General features: G+C 51.2%; 1 long non-coding RNA gene across 2 annotated transcripts; it reads right to left on the minus strand.

Moving 5' to 3' along the window:
• Positions 1-15,276: 15,276 nt before the first annotated feature.
• Positions 15,277-19,397, minus strand: LOC137485685 (uncharacterized). Of its 2 annotated transcripts, none has more exons than XR_011005424.1 (2): positions 18,786-19,397; positions 15,277-17,528 (listed from the first exon to the last, which is right to left on the minus strand). It is a non-coding gene; the product is annotated as an uncharacterized lncRNA (long non-coding RNA). The 2 variants fall into 2 exon arrangements; XR_011005423.1 differs by lacking the exon at positions 18,786-19,397 and adding an exon at positions 18,178-18,727.
• Between the last annotated feature and the right edge of the window lie 228 nt (positions 19,398-19,625).

Consider the following 19,625-nt stretch of genomic DNA (forward strand, 5'->3'; position numbering starts at 1 on the left):
CCTACCACCCCACAGCCCTCCTCACCTCAGCCTGAGGTGGGTTTCTCACCCCTGGGACTCTGCTGTGTCCCACAGTGGGGTGGGGGCAGGGCAGAAATGTCCATTCTGCGAGGGGACACCGCTGGTGTCACCCTGCACGGGCCGGGCAGAGGGTGACACCGAGCCCTGGGCACACACTGAGCCATGCCAGCCTCCAGCCCCATCCACGCCCTCCCTCCCTTTGCTGGCTGCAACACCAAGCCTGGGCTGGTGGATCTGTGCCCTGCAAAGCCCAGCTTAGCTGGGACAGCACCAATCCTCAGCCCTGCCAGGCTCAGCACCCCTGGAGTGCAGAGCAGAGCTCCCACCCTGTTTAACATCAGGCACCTAAGGAGGCTTCCCCTGCCCAGATGAGGAGCTTTTTATGTCTTTAATTTTTTGAACAACTCGCTTACAGAACCTAATCCTCCAATTTTTAAGCACTTCTCAAATAACACACAAGCAAAATTGAAAGAAAGCCCTCCAGTTTTGATCAGAAACCCTGAGACAGGACAAATGAAAAGACCATTTCCTCCAATAACCTTTACCTCACACAATAATACCTCACTCAGCCTCGACTGATGCCTGTCTGCTGCAGTTCTCAGCGAGGAGAGCTGGCATCCCACCTGAGGGATGTGGCTTTTGCAGCTGCAGGGTTGGATTTAGGATGGATTTAGGATGGACACGGCTCCAGTGAATACCTTGAGGTGCTGAAGCTGCAGGATCAGGCAGCTCCCAGCCTGGTGCTGACTCCCACAGGTGGTTTCACCCCTTGCTGCCCCTATCCTGCCTCATCTGGAGGTGAGCAGGGCGTGTTCCTGGGAGCCTGGGATTGCTTGGAGCCTGGCAAATCCTGCTGGGAGCTCACACCCCTGGGTGTCCCTGCCTTCCTGCCTGCCAGGGCAGTGGGGAGGAAGAAAGTGCAAGAGGAAAAACCAGCACAGTGATGTAGGACAGAGAAAAAACCTTTTGCTCTTTCTCTTCAGAGGCTTTCTCCTTCCCCAGGATGACAGAATTCCACACAAGTGTTTTCAAACTCGGGTTTATGTCGCAGCAGCAGAGCGGTTTTAAGTTTAGCTAGGACTGAAACACTCTCCAGTTCTGGCCAAGGGCTCGTGGATCTGTGGCCTGGAGGCAATTTGCTGAACTTCTGCACCATGTGTTCGGAGATGCAGAGCTGTGGTTTGATGCCCCCATCCCACACCAGCCTGGTGGAGAACAGCCCAGAGAACAAACTGTTGCTGGAAGAAGAGCTCCTTGCATCCCTCAGCTCCTTATTTCTGGCCTTTCTGCTTCCCTTTTCTGTTTGCTTCACTTAAGCAGCTTCGACAACCCGAACTGTAAACTCTTGGTGGGCTTCCTTTTTTCCTCCTGGCCCAGAATTTCCTTGTTTTTCTGGAAATAGCCATTTATTTTTCTCTGCTGTTGCTTTCTGCTTTCATCTCTTTCCTGTTCAAATCAGCAGTCCCTCTCCTTGTGAATCTGCTCTCCCCTGAGACATTCCTGATTTTTAATCCCCTTTTCCATACTCCTGGCAGCTTGATCATTTTTTCAGCCTTCCTTTCCTCATTCCCTTCCCTTTACATTTATTTTCAGTGGGATCTCTGGGTGAGGTGCTGCCTCCCTTACCCCACCCTTATCTTGGCACAGAGATTGGGAACCAGGGAAGTTTCCTCTGGGATGGAAGGGTGGAGTCCCAGGCTCTCAAGGAGTCTGTGCCCTCCTGGAATTAAATCTCTGGGTGCTGGAGCTGCCCCCTTGAGCCCTTTTAAATGTTTGCTTTCCCTTTTTTCTTGTCCCTCCCTTGATTTTTATTTGTGGACCTCGTTTCTCCGATTAACCTCGGGGCCTGCATGGCTCCTAAGAAAGATGCTCTCACTTCATTAAGAGATAATGGAAACTGTCAGAGGTTTGAAGGATTGCACTCGTGATGGGAGCAGGAGGGGGAAGAAATATATTCACAGCAAAGTTACATTTTCATGTAAATTGTTTAAAGATTTAAATGGTTTCTATTAGGAAGGGTCACCGGGGCTGTGCAGAGGCCTAAATTAGTCCTTCTGTGCAGAACTACAATATTGTCTATAAATGAAAAGGAATAAAGAAAGATGTTAATTTATTTTTTTCCCTCCCACTCTTTCAGCCCACATTTTTTCTCCCTCTGCCTTTCCAGCAGCCTTCCCCTGATTTTCTTTCATTCTTGGGTCTTCCTTTCTCATCTTCAGGCTGGACTTGGCAATTTTGCCCTGCCTAAGCTGAGATCTGCCCAGGCAGCCCCAGTCTGCAGTGTCTGGCTGTCCCCAGACACCCCCTCACAGAATGCAAATGCTCTGTTTCGTGTTTCCAGGGTGCCCCACGGGGAGGGTGATCAGTTAATTTGTTAATGACTGTCCCAAGCGGGCTGTTGGTGCTCCTGCTGGCATATTAGGTGGAATCACTGCTCCGTTCCTCCACTGCAGGCTGGTTGGTAATTCCTCCACAAACATCTTGATTTATTATCTTTATCTTATCTTTATTGTCTAAATAATCACAAGACAGCAATTTGCTGGGGCATTCACAGCCCAGCGTGGTTTTGCACACACCAGTGCCCGTGTGAATGTGATGGCACCAGTGGGGACGGGGTTCTCTCTCCTCCCCGTCTGGATCCCAGCCCTGCTCCAGAGCCAGCCTGACCCCAAAGGGATGCTTGCTGGCTGGGGAGAACGGGATTTTTCTTCCCCTGGGAGCCCTGGCTTTTAGAAGGGGGCACTTGTGCCACCTCTGCTGGCTTTGCACACACGTGTGTCAGGAAAATTAACCCACAAACACCAGAGGTTTATGTCCAAAAAGGACATACAGGAGTCCTGGAACTTGATTCAAATAAAGGGAGAGGCCATGGGGCATTTCCCATGGAGTCTCTCAGATTTTTGAAGGACGCAGCCTCCTTTTTATCCCAATTTCCCAGCCTCTCTCTTTCCCCCTTGGCTGAGGTACTTGAGAGCCACAGACTTCCCAAAACCCCAAATACCCAAGACCCCCTTCTAATGTGTACCTTCCCCTCTTCCCGTGTCAATCAGTGGAATTCCTATGGAATTTATGGCTCTTCCCACTGTTTCTTTCAGCTCTCAGTATCTAACTTTATTTCCCAGCAGACCCCACAGTTTGTTCATGAAGACAAATCCCTCTCATTCCTTTCCTGTGGGGCTGTGCTTTGGCCTCTAAATGCTCCTGGAGAGGTGGTTTCACCTGCAAACCTGTGAGGCAGAAATCTGAAGGTGCCTTCCCTCCCCAGTGCCCCCTTGCTCTGTTCATTCCTGAAATTCGGTGTTTCTCCGGTCCTGGCTCCCTGGAGCAGCGCTGGAAGGGTTAAACCACCTGCACCTGCCTGCATTCCCACCAGGGCCACAGGCCAGAGGAAGAAAGGAGCTTTGGGGCAATCAATGATTTAATTTACAAGGAGCTGGACAGACTTTTCCCCTCGGAGGGCAGGAGGAGGGCAGGAGGCAGGGAGAGGTGTGTGCTGTGCCCTAGAGCAGCCTCTGGGAGGCTGCCCTGATCTCCGGGCTGTAAAGCCTCCTAAACTCCCCAGCAGGCTGCTTTCAGCAGAGTTCAGCCCCGTGGCTCATCCCTCCCATGCAGAACAGCAGAGATCAAATTCATCTGGCAGCTCTGGAGGCTCAGCTCCAATTACAGGAGGTGAGGAGCTGATTGCTCTTCACACACACAGGAGGAACCGTGGAGACCTCTCAGGGGTGGGAGGTCTTTGGGGAATAGCAAGAGGGAGAGGGGTTTGCATGCAGATCACTGGGAAGGCAGCAAAAGCAGAGGCTAAAAAGCTGTGGCTGAGAGGATGAAACTCCCTCTCTGCTGGGTTCTGAAGGATTTTGGCAAAGCTGGGCCAGCCTGCTGGTGTAGTAACAGGTCTCTTAATCTTGGGAAAGAAAGAAAGAAAAGATGCCTTTTGCAGTTTGCAGGAGATCAGTAGCAGACCTGCCTTTCAGGAAGAGTAAATCCAGAATCCTGAGCAGATTTCAAGGCAGTCATAGAGCACACCCCAAATATCCACCCCAAATGACAGCATTGCCATAAAAAAGGCATCTTGCAGCTGGCTGCTTCTGGGGTAGGGAGACTGCTCAAGAACTCCTGAGCTGTCTCAACCTGAAATTCCCCTCAGGGAGACGAAACATCCTCCCCTTCCTGAACAGATCTGGCTCCTCACTCAGCTCCTCATCCCCTGCTCCTCAGAATTGCAGTGTGTCCCACAGATTTGCTCTTTTCGTGGTGAAGGATTCTCTAATTCCAGCTGAAGGATGTCCTTGGGCTTTTTATCTCCATCTCTTTAACTGCCAGCCTCAAATAACTGTTTTTCCTGTTTCTCCAAGCGTTCCTGTCTCAGCTCCCTGTTCAGGCAGCAGCTCCGTCCCTTCCCTGTGCACTCCACCTCTTGCCAAACCCTTGCAGGTCCTCAAGGAAGGATCTTCACCCCACCATTGTCCCACCTGTGCTGGCTTCAGTCAATCTCTGTTGAGTGTGGTTGGTTCAGGACTCCAAACACAGCTTTTCTCTAAAGGGAGCATTTCCCCTGCCACCTTCTGCTCTGGAATTTGCCTTTTCCAGAGCCACATTACATCAGAGATTTATGAGAGGCAGGTTCACCCCTGCCTTTTCCTTCTTTGTTTCCAGTGTCTGAGCTCCCAGCTCAGAGCAGAAGCTCCTTTCACAGGAGATTCTCTGCAACTGCTGTTCCTCAAGGTCACCCAATTTCTCCCACAGGAGAAATAGATTCCCTTCAGCTTTGGGGAATCAGCAATCTTCCTAAAGCCAATCTGTCTCTCTGTGCCAAATCCATCAACGGGGAGGACAAAGAGATGAGTCCCTGGGCCATTGTTTGAGGAGCTCCACGTGTGCTGGTGGAATCCATCTCCCGCACTGCAGGGCCCACATGGATTAGATGTCCCAGGTTTTCATGCCTGGAAGAGCTGGTCCCCTTTCCCAAGCAGGGTGCCAGTCAGTGTCACCAGGTTTGCATTGATGAGTTCAAGGTCTACCAGAGAAATCCCATTTCCATCCCAGGAGCAGCAGCCCTGAGTTCCTGTCACCAGCTCTCCCAAGGTGGTTTTGCTCCTGGGCTTCTCAGGGGAGACAATTTTGGCAGTTCCTTCAGGCCCTCTCTCATTTTTGGCTTCTTACTGCAGGGTGTGGCCTTGTGGCCATCGCGGGCTGTGCTTGAACAGCACATGACCCATCCTTTATAAAAGCTTATTATTTTAGACTCTGTTCTGTGTTCTCCTCCAAAAGTGGCTGGAAAGGGAAGTGAACTCCTGAGGTCAGAAGAAAGGCTCTTTAGCTGTCAGGATTGCTCTGCCCCACTTCCCTGACCGTGGGAGCTGTGTTTGGTAAACTCCAGGCATATGGTCCCACTCCCAGCTTGTTGGATGCAGGAAAAGTCCTCGTTGCCACCTTGGTAATTTCATGTGCTAATTCATCCCAAACAGCCCCAGCTACTGACCTGCTTTAATACCTCCTTGCACTTCACTGAAATGGCATCAACTTCTGATCACTGGCCCCATGTTTGTTTTCTAGGTCAACCTCTTCTGTAATGTCTTCGCATTCCCTGAAATCCTACCAAAATAGCCTCGTGTCATCCTGGATCAGTAACCATTTGGAGACAAAGTCTGTTTATTATCGTGCTCAGGAATAAGTGGTGCCTGCAATAAGCAACATTTGCTCTGCAATCTGTGCCTCAAAAATTAAAGCCTCCACGATGACTCAGTCCCAGTCTGACTGGGGAGATCGAAACTCAGGCTTCAGCACGACCTACAAATTCCTTGCAGAGTTCTTTCCCCAAACAACTTTTATTTTCAGCAGCCTAGCCTATCTTTTCCCTCTGGTTTCTCCTTGCCAGAGTCTGATTCCAGTAATGATGCCAGTCCCTGTGTGTGGAGGCAGGAATGATGATTATGTGATATCTCCAGGTCCCTCTGTTTCTCCCAGAGCTCTCCTGAGATTTGTCAGCCTTAATGTCAGCACTCAACACCCAAAAACCTAACCAGGGGAGAATTTGCTCTCTGGAAATAGCTCAGCATCCTCAAACCTTTCTCATGGCATTAGGCCTTGAGCCCGTTGGATTGCAGGAGCAGCCTCTGACAATCACTCAGACCTCCCTTGGGATCCCTCCAGCCCGGGGCTGGTACCTGCAATCAATTCCTGTGGGATTCTGCCTCTGTTACTGTCCCAAGGGAAAGGACCATCAACAGCTTTTAGCTTAAATTCTTCTTTTTTCTTCTGTTTTTCCTTGCAGACCCCACAGCTTTCTGCTCTTTGGTCCCAAATATGCAGCAGGCTCAGCATTTCTTCCTACAAGTCCTCCCTCACTGACACCTGACTATTCCCAAGGTTCTGCAGGACTGGTTTTCCCCCCCTCCATCTGCTTTTCCTCCTGTTTTTTTTTTTTTTTTTTTGTCATCTCATTTTTCTGGAGCAGCATCCTATCCCTCTTTGGCTTCAAACCATTGCACTCTCCACTGTGTCTCCCTCTTTTGTGCTGAGCTGGTTTCACACTCCCATTCAGAAGATCCTGCCAGCCTGGGGCTGGGATCTTTGGGTGTAAACACTTCCTTCCAGGAACACATCTAAGATCACATCACAGATGCCAAGCCCCCAGAATCCTGTTTATTACTAATTGACTGGTGGGGCATTTCTTTTCAATGGCACTATTTTTCCAGATTTAAACAGTGGAAAATCTCCCAAATTCCCTCCCAGGCACTTTCACGTGAGATCTCCTGTTTGATTTCTCCTCCCTTTCATGTTTTTTTATTGCCCCACTTGCACTCCATGCTTGTTCCAACACATTTTCCTCCAGCTCAGCAGCTGGAGAGGATGTTCGGGGAAGGGGCTGTGGGTGGCAGCCCAGGATGTGGAGGAGGACGTTTTCATTTATTCCTGGCATGCTGGGGGGATTGAGTGAGAGGGACGGAGCTGGATGTAGAGGCTGATTTGGCTGGCAATGTGCCACAGCACCCCGAGAGCAGAAGGGACATCCCAGGTATCCAACACCACGCCATTCCTTCCTCCCAGCCCCCATCCCTCGGCTGCCAGCGCTTCTGAGCTCACACCATGCCTCCACTGACCCCCGTGTCATGGAAGGACACCATCAATATTGTATTTTTTGCAGACATTATCTCAGAGTCAGTTCATGCCTTGTTGCAGGTCGGGCACGCGGCCGCCAGCGTGATCCTCCAGCCTTTGGCGTTGCCCGGCGCCACTTGGGCATCAGGAAACTTCTTCAGCTCCTCCACGGCCTCTCCGCAGAGCTGGCGGAACACCAGCAGCCTCTTCTTGGCCTCAGGGGAGCCTCTCACATCCATGGCTTCCGTCTTCAAGGCGAGGGAGGCAAGGAGGTGCCGAGGAAGAGAGGAATTGCTGTGGTCATCTGTGCGGAGGTGGCGCTGGGCTGTAGGGTGGCAGGACGCGGGGCCGTGGGGGACGTGGCTGGCACCCGCCCCGTCCAGGGGGTGGGAGGCAGGGATGTTCCTGCAGCTCTCCAGGAAGATGTAGCGGATGTCCCTGGAGGTGTGGTAGGGTGTGCATTCCGGCGAGGACAGGCTGCGCGCTTCGCACTGGGAAGCGAGTGCCGCCATCGGTGCTGGTCTTGCGTGGGGATAAAGCACAAAGTTAGCGGGGTGGGAGGTGAGGTAGCTCGGCAGGAATTCTCAACAAACCCTCATCTTTTCCCCCTGGAAAAATACCACATTTCCAGAATCCTCCCTCCTCTGAACTGACCAAAGTGCCTCCAGAACAGCAACACAACTCCACCATAAACTTTCACGGCAAAATCAAACATCCATCAAAATTAAGGCTTTGCTGTGTCTGTATCCCAAGCTCCAGCTCATAGTTGAGCACAGCCAGCACCAGCCTGGGTGTGGGAGGGTGCTGTCAGAGGCAGACAGGTTGTCTTCATCCTTCCTGGAGCTCCCAAGGGGAATGAGTAACCACTGAAGGGATTTAGGATCTGAAACTGCCTCTTTGGGGAAAGGCCGACCCTGTGCACTTCCAGCCAGCCTTCTGTGTTCTTCCATCACGACCCACTGAATATTTCAGCTCTTTCCCAGGTTTTGTACATTTGTAAAATGCAGATTCCTGAGAGGGGGGAAGAATCCCAAACTACTCCGTGCTTTGATACCTGGCTGGAACCTCCAGAGCTGACAAAGAGAGAAGGCGACCAACCCGGTTCATGGATAATTCATCTCATGCATAACTCATGGCCACACATTTCATGGATAATTTAGGATAAGGGCTTGCAAGATCAGGATCTCACATGGAAGTGAAGAGTCTCTCCTGAGCAAAGCTGATGGCAAACTCTAGCTGTGGGACACTGAGTTTCTGCCTGTGGCAACGTGCCAGTGGCTAGGAGAGCAGGAATGGTGTGGTTCCTTGGATGTTGGCATCTCCCAGCCTGGCAGGACTCAGAATGTGCCTGGCACCGTGTCCTGTCTCTGAGAGTGGCCAAAATCTGATCAGTCAGAGGAGATGCAAGCATCCCAGATCCACCAAGAGGTCTTAAAATCCTGGGGCTTGTCCAGAAATCCACAAAAAGCCCTGTCCCTTGCAGCTGGGGCAGGCAGGGATGGTGCTTCTCCTAGCAGATTGAGGCAGCAGCTGGGATGTTCCCTCAGATGGGTTCGGGACCATTCACTGGCCACTGAGGACCATTGGGCTGGAGGACACCAGTGCCTTGTGCCAGCGCAGAGCTCCAGGACAGGGCAGTGGCCTCAGCTCCCACAGGGTTTGGCTGCTGGAAACCCACCCAAGTCACCCTTCCTGTGCTCACGTTGGTGCCTGGCTCCATTTTCCTGCAGCTTTGGTTGGTGTCTCTAATAGAAGCAGGATGTAATTAAGCATTTTTCTCCTCATTCATTACTGCTGCTCTTTTATCCTCTCCCAAGCACAGTCCAGAGCGGGATGGTTGATATTTTCTGGTGTGAGAACACCAGGATTTCCCACAGTGAGGGAAGAAATCTGTGCTCTTAGACTTGGGAAGTTGTATAAACCACCAGCAGGGAAAGCACACAGCACCCAACTGGAGCCCAAGCCCTGAGACTCACAGGAGGTCGGATCTTAAAGCTCAACTCCCAGGCATCAAACATTTAAAGAGACCAGTGGAAGGCTGAATTATTCAAATCACCCGACGTGAAACGTTTCCCTGCAAGGAGAGGAGCGCTCTCCTTCTCCGGCTCATTGTCTCTGCGGGGTGTCAGAAATGCTAAGGCTCATCCTGCCTTCCCCATCCCCCCTGAGATACTTGGAACAAGTGAAGCACTCCCAGCTGCCAAGAAACATTGAATATTTATGAGTTCCCTTAATCACAGAGGCAGGGACCACTCCAACCAGCCTAGTTTGGCGATGTTCTGGCCTTGCCTCCTGGAGAGGATCAGGACTTGCTCCCACAGGTCTTTGTCAACACCCTGGAGCTGCTCAGCGGTGGCCAGGGCAGGTGGCAAAGCCCAGCAGTAGCTCCAGGGATGGAGATATTTCATTCCTGCTCCTGCACTGCCTTCTGGGATAAGAAATACAAATTAATTTGCCTTGGGAGCAGAGAGGCAGCAAGGTCTGGGGAAAGTGTTCCGACTTCCCTAATGTTTTCTCACCAGCGTTATCCCATTATTTCCCTGCACGTGGTGTTTGTTTCAACCTCCAGAAGAAGAGCAAGCCCAATATAGACACCAAAGCAGTGATTTTTCTCTCTATTTCTTCCTTTTTACCCTCTTTCTTCTTTTCCATTTCCCCAGCTTACAGTAACAGAGGGAACTGGAGGAATTAATCATGAGGAAAGAATTTTTCTTTGGTCAAAATGAAATCCAAGTGGGAAGAGCAGGGGGTTCACTTTTATCTTCTTGTGTTCCAGCACACACAGAAAGACATTTTTTAATTCCTCCTAAGCATTTGGTATGAAAGGAAAAGTTCTTGGGGCTTTTTTATTTCAGTTTTCTGGGTTGTTCAGTTGGGTTTTTTGGGTTTTTCAGTTGGTTTTTTTTAGGGGAATGTATTATTTTTTTGCTTAAGATACTTATTACCTTCTTTTAACTGGCTCTATCACAGAATATTCAGAGACTCTGGCTGAGAAAGCTTCTGAAACTGGGTGTCTTTCACTCAGGCACTTGTAAAAACCATTTGTGGGTGCTCATAACCTTCCCGGGTAAGAGATTTGTCACAGGCAGGTTACTTCCAGTTGAGTTCACTGAGCAAACATCTGCCTTTTAAACGAATTTCCAGGGAGGGAACAGGGTGAGAGGCTGCTGCTGTGGTGGAAGGCTGTGGCTGGGAACAAACCTGAGGTCTTGAAAATCCCAGTTTTTTTAAGAAAAGCTACAGTGAGGGTGGTTCCAGCCTGGAGAACTCTCCACAAGGAATGTGTGTGCAGGGAAGGCAGGAGGGTCGATGACTGGCATGAGTCAGCTCTCTCCTTGCTCCCACTCCTGAGGCCACCTGGTTTGATGCACACTTCTCTGCTCTCAGCTCTGCCCTCCCTGGAGCCAGCAGGAGCAGAGAAGCTGCTCAAATATTTATTAAAAAAACCGATGTTCTTACAAGACTCACCGAAATCCAGGATACTTCTCTGGTCCTGACAGCAGATTAATGTCTTCAGAACACTTCCACAAGGAGCTGGATGGTATCCACCCTGGCTTTGGGGATCCTGATGTTGGAACATTCCGTTGTCATGTGGAATTCTGGGCTGGTGTCACAAAGGAGCAAGGCCTGACCTCGTGTGGCACCAGAGGGAGGCTTTACCTCTTCTGAAGTGTTGGGCACAGCCAGGATGGGAGGGATCTGAGGAGCAGACAGATCCTAGGATTTCCCAGCACCTGGCTGGAGGTGTCACTGTCCCTAATTAAGGAGTGGCAGGTCCCTTGGGGAGCCAAATGTCCCATCGGATGCTGCACTGTGGTCTGGTCACACCAAAGTGGCCACTGTGACCACACATGTCACAGTCCCCTCTATCCCATGGCCAGGCACGCAGCCAGGCCCCAGAGGGACACTTGAGCGCTGGTGACAAGATAAAAGTGCCCACACACCGCTGTGGGATCCCTATAATCGTGGGATTTGAGGACATTTTGGCCACTCCCTTCATTTGGAAGTTCCCCTGAGCAGAGGCTGCTTGTTCTGGGATAACTCCTGAGCGAGCAAAGATCCTTTCACACCTTGTGCTTCCAGGCTGAGCGACAAAAGCCTGGTCCCTCCTGTCAGCACAGAGCTCCAGAGCTCTCCTGGCTGCTGAAGGTACAGCAGAGCCTGCTGTGCTTCCGAAGGGCTCCAGCTTCCTGTCCTAAAACATTCCTCACAGCTGTTAAACAGCTTGCTGCATTAAAAGCCATGAATGGAGTCCTACTTGTAAAGAAATAGGTTGCAGGATTTTTAGCACTCTGGGAATCGGGAGCAACAGTGCTTTGTAATTTAGATCTATTAAATACTTAGCGATATCAAAATTTCATGCGGTGCTTTTCTTCAAAGAAATCCAAGGTGGCTCTGCTCATCAAGCACTTCTCCCTCAGACTGACCTGGCCTTACAGAATCACTTGAGAGATCCTATTTGATCCCAAGCTAATTCCTAATGAGATTTTCTACTTCCCCAAGGCCAGACCAGAGTCTTTTATGCAGACATTTCTCAGCTTTGAAGATGTTTTTCCAAATACTAAGCATGGACAGAATATCCTGGTCCTTGGAAGCCACGAGCCTGGATGTGAGGGAGATGTTTCCTTCCTGCAGTGGGTGATTCCTGTTGTGACATGGATTTTATTGAGGAGGAGGCTGGGATGGCCCAGCTGAGTTTTGGCTTTGTGAGGGCGGTGGTTGCAGCCCTCCAGCTGTGCCTGGCAGGCACCTGATTCCCCAAATAACAGCAGGAAATGGGAATGGTACAATCAGCATGTCTTGGTCACAAATCAACCAATGATCCAGGGAAAGGGAGCACTCCTGGTGCTGCTGGTGGGGTTTGCTGGGATTATCAGCTCACCCAGGGCTGCCTGGAGCTGCAGAGCTCCTGTGGCACAGCATGGACCACCCTTGGCTGCTCTGGGATGGAGCCTTGGGAAGTGATTAGAACCCTCAGCAGATTTCTGAAAAGCCAGCCCAGATTCTGGACTGGAGGCTCAGTTTCAGCGTCTCTCCAAACTGGAAATAGGTGAGTGGAGAGAGAGACCCTCCCAGCTGGAGCTTCCCACGCCCAGCCACCCCCCAGAGCTGGCAAACAGAGCCCTCCTCCTGCAGCCAGTCCTCGGTGAGGCTCTGGGGTCCCCCTGGGTGCATCCCTCCTGTTCATCCCTGCCCGTGTTGGTACAACAGGTCAGGTGCTGGGAAGAGGCTGCCAGAGATAATGCACACCCTGTCACAGTAACAAGATCATCAGAAGGAAAACTGGGGAGATAATAAACTGGCAGGAAAGCTGAAGAGTGAGGAACAAAGAGGAACAGAGAAGAAGTGACAATGTTATCTTTGTTTAATGCTCCTCTGAGTCACCATTAGTTATTTAAGATATTCATCTGCCAGCTCTCAGCCCTGGCAAATTAAGAGATCCAACGGTGCTGGGTTTTTTTTTTTTTTCATTGCCAAACAAGTCGCTGCATCCCAAAGGGAGAGGGATTTTCCATGAATGATGGATCCTCCGTGGTGCAGCCTGCTTTGAAAGCCAGAAGGAGGCAGTGCCACATGGGATTTCTCCTGGGCCTGGATATTCCCATGGTGGATTCACAGAGGCTGTGACACAAGGACAGGAAGGATAAGGACAACATCAGGGACGAGGAGAGCAGCAACAGCCCATTCCCACCGCTGGAATCCAGATGCTGCATGGACAAAGCACAGGGCTGGCAGAATCCTAGGAATCCCTTTGGAAAGAGGTTGCCAGGTGGGGAAAACAGCTCAGGTGTGCTGCAGCTCCCTGAGTGTGGGTCCATTTTAGGGTAACCAGGAGAGATGGTGCTGTGGGAACTGAGGGGTGACAAAATGTTGTCACGGAGAGCATCAAACCCAGCCCCTCACACACCTGGGCCAGGTGACACCTCTGAGCCACCTCACTGCTCCTTCACTCCCAGAGACAGAGCTCCAAGCCAAGTGGAGACACACTCAGGTGTGCTGCACCACGTGTTTGGAGAGGCCTCTTCCCTCTGCCTTTTGCTCCTGTCAATTAACCCAGGATCCAGGAGAGCAGCAAGAACATGAATTTAACATATGGGCTCAAAATAGTGCAGACAGTGTTCCCCTCAGGGCTTTGCAGGGAGAGAGGAGGCACCTGTCAGGAGAAGTGGTGAAGAGGGAGGGAAGAAAGGAGTCACAACTGCCCAGCTCCCCTTGATTCGTGTGTGTGGCAGAGGAGGGGGTAAAAAAGGGTGACAGGAGGCTCAGAGAGCCGTGGCTGGGTGAGTTTCCCCCTTGCAGAGGGGCAGCTCAGCAGGGCATGTGTGACAGCACTTGGAGCAGCCTCTCCCTCCAGGGGAACCAGAGGTCTGCAAACTGGTGAGGCGTGGGATTAAATAAATTAATGAGCTGAGGAAGGTGGATAGGAACACTCATCAGGCCGGTTAAAAAAACCCCAACCCACGAGAACTGAGGATTTATGGCAGGGGCCAAAGGCTCCCAGTCCTTCCTGGATCCAGGCTGGAAGCTCCACGGGCTGCACATCCATTGCCAGCACGAAGGAGCAGGACGAAAATGATCCCAACCCAATAATTAGCAGCACAGCATCCAGGAGGGCTGCAGAGATAATTTTAAAATGTTAAACTACAGCTTTAGCATTGTCAGGGGTTTCTGCTGGAGCCAAAACCGAGCAGGGGAAGATCTGAAGGATCAGATGGGGGAAGGCTCCACATAACCCAGTTGTCAGTGGCTGACTTGGGCCCTGTGGAACTCCTGCTGGATAATCTGCTGGCTGGCACCATGCTGGCATGTGCCATTCCAGCGGGAGCTTCCTTACCCTGATGAAGGAGGCTCAAGTCCATCCCTGTCCCCACAGCAGCCTGGGCTGGCACTGGGCTCAGCAGTTTCCTTGAGCTTGAGATACACCCCCAAAAACAATGAAACCTCAGGTGGCAATGCCCCCAGAAAACAATGAAACCTCAGGTGGCAATGCCCCCCACAACAATGAAACCTCAGGTGGCAATGCCCCCAAAAACAATGAAACCTCAGGTGGCAATGCCCCCAGAAAACAATGAAACCTCAGGTGGCAATGCCCCCAGAAAACAATGAAACCTCAGGTGGCAATGCCCCCAAAAACAATGAAACCTCAGGTGGCAATGCCCCCCAAAGCAATGAAACCTCAGGTGGCAATGCCCCCAAAAGCAATGTAACCTCAGGTGGCAATGCCCCCAAAAAACAATGAAACCTCAGGTGGCAATGCCCCCAGAAAACAATGAAACCTCAGGTGGCAATGCCCCCAAAAAGCAATGAAACCTCAGGTGGCAATGCCCCCCAAAACAATGAAACCTCAGGTGGCAATGCCCCCAAAAAACAATGAAACCTCAGGTGGCAATGCCCCCAAAAACAATGTAACCTCAGGTGGCAATGCCCCCCAAAAGCAATGTAACCTCAGGTGGCAATGCCCCCCCAAAAACAATGAAACCTCAGGTGGCAATGCCCCCAGAAATCAATGAAACCTCAGGTGGCAATGCCCCCAAAAATAATGAAGCCTCTTTCTTGGCTAGAAAGAGATGTGAGAGCTGAAGAGAGGGTTGTAGTGAGGCCAGGACAGACCCTGTGGTGGGCTCGGTGCCAGCAGCTACCCGTGCCCGCTTGGCCTTAACGGGGTCTTCCTGCTTGCCCCATGGCCACCTGCCCACCGGGCCCCCCCAGCCCATCTGACACACACTGTCCAACATCTGCTGGCCCTAATGATTCTGCTCAGCCCTAATGATTCTGCTCAGCCCTAATGACTCCATCAGGGCCGTGCTGGAGGCAGTGACCTCGGGCTGGAAGGCACCGGAGCCCATCGCCAATCTGCCAGCCCAGCTGTCACCCCGGGGCACAGCGGGGCCACCAAAGCCTTCCTGCCAGCACACACGAGGCTCTTGCAGCTGCAAACACCTCCAAGAGGAGCCAACAGCTCCCTGGGGGTGTCTTTGGAAAAGGTTTTGGAGACCTCGGCGCTCTCACTTGGCAAAGCCCCAGCCTTGCGTGCGGTGGAAAGAACCAAACATAAAAACTGTGATGTCCCCTACTTTTATTTTATGTGTTTGTTTTATTTGGGGTGTTTATTTTCGAGGAGATTACCAGTAAATTTAATGTCAATACAGTTAATCCCCATTTATATTTATTGAGGGCAATTAGCTGGTGTTTCTATTAAATATACACAATAGAGAGGTGGATATACAGTTTATACAGTATAATTAGATATATACACACACATAAACAGATGCATAACTCTGTCTGCACCGTGTATGGGTGAGGAAGGACCAGGGTAATGTGCCATGACAATATTTATCTCACACCATATTTATACCCTGAGAGCTGGAGAAGCACACAGGGGCTCCACAGAAACAGCCACAAGCAGAGCGGGTATGGGAGGGAGATGGGGGCAGTGCCAGGGGGATTTTGGGGGAAGAAAAGGGGTTTGGGACCTGGGGAGTCAGCAGCAAGGGCAGACTGAGTCATTTAGAGGATCCAGACCAGAGGGAAGCAGCTGCTAATGTGGAGCAAGGGGCACAGGAGGTGGTTTGGGTGCATTTCCCCACTTTGCTTGTGGTGTTTCTGAGCATTTTGCTGTAATGGTTAAATTCCCGTTGCTGTGGTAGATAAATTCCCTTTGCAGTGGTGGATAAATTCCTGTTGGATGTCCTGTAAACCCTGTGTGTGAGCAGGCACAGGGTAGAGGGACCCTCCTGCCCCTTGCCTGGTGCCAGAGCATCCCTGGAGTGCAGCACCAGCCCCGAGCAATGGGCAGGAAAACCTGGAGCCCTTCAGCACAGCCCAAGTCCAGTCTGGGTGCAGGTGTGGGAGCAGATGCTGGAGGGAAAGGCAATCTCTGAAAAGCAAGAGCTGCCAATCGCCCTTGGCTTTTTCTCCAATATTCTTTCCTGGGTGAAACCCTGCCCTGTTCCAGCTGGAGTCTCGGTGGCTGGGGAAGTGTGGTGGGGAAGTGGTTGGATGATTTTCTCTTCCAGCCTGGCAGCTGCCCTCTGTTTGGAGGGTCCACCAGCCTCTCCAGAGCAGAGAGGCTGAGGGACATTTGGCATTTCATGGTCCTGCAGCTCTCAGGTCCTCTGGAAGCACAGGACAGCAGCTGGGTTAGAGGACTGAGGAGAATTTCCTTTGTTTCCCACCCCTCCTTGAGAAGTGCTGTGAGATGTGGAATCAGACAGCATTTCTAGACCTCATCCCACCAGGAAGAGAAGGCACTTTGGAGATGGCTTGAGACAGATTTTTAAACCCAGAAAAATCTGACCCCTGTGGAAATTTTCACACCCTTATCCCAGCTTCAGAGCGGGTGCAAGTGTTTGACCAAAGTGCCTCTCCCCAAAAGGCCACCCTTTACCTGGATACAGCCAAGCCTGGCACTCTGCAAGCTTGCAAAAGCCTGCAGCATTTGTTAAACATCCAAATTATAATTTATAATTATAGTTTACTAGCAGGAATAAAAACGAACACTGTTATTTCCCCTGTTCAGCCTCCCCAGCAGCCCTTCCCACTCCTGCTGGAGCTGCTCAGCTGAGCAATGGGAGCTGCTCATGGGTGTGCCTCCAACTCCATCATCCCAAGCCCCTGTGAGGGCAAAGAGCCTCCCTCTCTCTGCATCCAAAACCTGTGGCCCATCCCAGAGTCAGTCCCGAGGGCCCAGCCTTTTCTGCTTTAAAAACAAAGTCAATTTATTCCTTTTTGTCCTCCTTCCACCTGTTCCTTCTTGGCTGCCACCAGCCTGGTTTTCAATCACCAAGAGCTCTCACTGCGGGCTGCATAGGCAGTGTTAAAATCCTGCCTGCAGCTACTCCTGGTGTGAAGCTGCCTCCAAAAGGCTCCCAGAGTCCTCAGCATTCCTCTTTCCCTTTGAGCTTCTCCAGCATTGTCCCAGATATAAATGAGTGGCTGAACGCTGGGATCACTTTCCTCCCCTCAGCTCCATATCCCGCTCCTCCAGGGCAAAGAATGGAACCTCCTCCTCCTCCTCCTCCTGCCTTCCAGTTCTGCTCAGGGAATTTGATTCCCAGCCACTATTTCTGGCTATCGATTCCTGCACTCCTCACTGCGGGGGGAAGTGACCTGTAACCAGAGCAGCAGTGGTGGGTTTATCAATCTCCTTAAGATAATTGGGAACACGGGAAGGTGGAGAAGGGAATAGATGGTGTGAGTGAGAAGAGTTTGTTTACCTCTCAGTAGGGAAAACCAGAGCCAGCCAGGGAAGCCCTGCATTTCATCACGGCCAGCCCGGAGGAGCTGGCTTTGGATTCTAGGGGAGGATTTGGGAATATCTATCCTGGACTCCTGTCCCATTGGGATCAGATGCCAAGAGACCTTAGAAAGGTCTCCTTGCCTTGGAGAAGCCATGAGAGCCCGGCCTGGGGATGGAGTGGTTGGATAAGAATTGTTGTGACCAATAACGGATCCAAAACACAATACATTCATTTTTCAGGCAGAGCCTGGATTTGGAAAGGTTGGATAGGAATCTTTGTGACCATTAACAGATCCAAAACACAACAAATCCCTTTTTCAGGCAGATCCCATCCCCGCAGCCCACACCAGCCCCTCTCCCAGTGCCCTGATGAGAAAAGCACTGCTTGGCACACTCAGAAGCAACTCTAGAGGAATAACTCTAAGTTTGGCCTCTTTGCTATAGAAATGTTGCCTGCAATTAACTCCCACTCCGGGAGCCAGACCCTTCCTGGGAGCAGGGCAGGGTTTGGGACTGGCTGGGATCAGCCAGGAGCGAGTGCCTGGTTTAGTTCCACAGGTCTCCCCAGATTTGTGGTTCAGTTGCTGTAAACACACTCAGCAATCTGAGGGTGATTAAACACCCCAGTGCTGCCAGAACAAACCCCCCGAGCTCCCATCAGCAGCCTGGGAGCAGCAGGTCATCTGCAGGTGTGTTCAAAGCCCTCGTGGTGCCCTTGCACAAACAGATTTCGAGGTTGCAGGAAGTGGCTGGCAACAGAGAGTTAAAAATGAGAATTAAACCCACATCTCCTCGAGGCGAAGACAGGGCCTTACCCCCAAATAATCACTTTGCTACTCCTCCATGACCTCTCTGCGATTCAAATAGCTTTGCAGTGGAAGGGCTAATTCATTCTCACAGCTAAAAATGATCATTGCTGCGAGAAAGTGTTCTGGGCGTGAATCCTTTGCGCAGCAAATAGCAGTATTAACAGGTTCATTTTCTCCCAGCAATGCTATCAAAAGCTCTTTAAGCTGCTTCCAGCACACAGCACATATGCAGCAGCCTGCAAAAGAGGGGGGAGATGTGATTGCAGGCAGACCTCCTGCCTCAGCCTGCAAAGCCAGCCCAGCCCCGTGCTGGGAACATCCAGGAGAGTCCCTGTCCCCTCCTGAGGTGCCCTTGTCCCAAGGCTGGCTCCACTTCTGAGCAAATATTTGGGGAATTTCTGTTTTTCTGGAGACCAACAGGCAGTATTGGGAATGGGGTGGTTTTCCTGGACAGGATAGTTCCTTGTCTTCATCCCCCAGCTGGTTTTGGGATTGTTGGGCATTGTGAGCTGCCTGCACTCAGTTGTCACCTGCTGCTAGTTGATGTGGCTAATTGGTGTGGCTAATTGGTGTGGTTAATTGGTGTGGTCCCAGCTCTAAGCATCGCATCCCACCTTGGTATCTCCAAGCTCTGGATGGAGGCCAGGTATAAATCTTTATCTCCTGCACTTTTCCTGGAATAGGACGGAATAAATAGTTGAATCCCTGAAATTATTGGCTGGATCATTGCCAAAAACTGGGAGGGAAACATGAGCTGCTGACGCTGTGTTTATCCAGGTACAGCTACAGGTGCTGCAACTCAGGTGTGGCTGTGGTGCTCCAGCTCAGGTAGGACTGGAATTGTGTGATAGATTCAATTTGGGGCTAATTCCGGCTGCTTTTTAGACATCTTCCCAGGGACTCCCTGACTTTTGTGCAATGCCAAGCTCTTGAGCATCAGAGAAGCACGGAGCAGTTTGGGTTGGAAGGGATCTTTAAAGGTGCTTGAGGCCAACCCTCCAGGGACATCTTCACCAAGACCAGGTTGCTAGAGCCCCATCCAACGTGGCCTTGAATATTTTCAGGGATGGAGCATCCACCACCTATCTGGGCAATTAAAAAAATGCTTTCCTTCAATCTAATCTCGATTTCGGCCTTGAATATTTTCAGGGATGGAGCATCCACCACCTCTCTAGGCAATAAAAAAATTTCAGGGGTGGAGCATCCACCACCCCTCTGGGCAATAAAAAAATGCTTTCCTTAGCTCTAACCTCAATTTCCCTTTTAATTTAAAGCCATTCCCCCTTGCAGTGGTGTATTCCATTGCAGGATGGCACGTTTGGGGTTCGAGGCATGGAGATGAGGGTTTGCAGCAGGAGGGGGGACAGGGCTGAGCAGCCTCTCCCCCAGAGCAGCAGGCTGTGGATTCCCCGAGCCCAGGGATGTGCTGGAAGCAGCAGCTGGCTCTGAGCAAA

The sequence above is a fragment of the Anomalospiza imberbis genome, chromosome 20 (assembly GCF_031753505.1).
Source record: "Anomalospiza imberbis isolate Cuckoo-Finch-1a 21T00152 chromosome 20, ASM3175350v1, whole genome shotgun sequence".
In the NCBI taxonomy this organism is placed as follows: Eukaryota; Metazoa; Chordata; class Aves; order Passeriformes; family Viduidae; genus Anomalospiza; species Anomalospiza imberbis.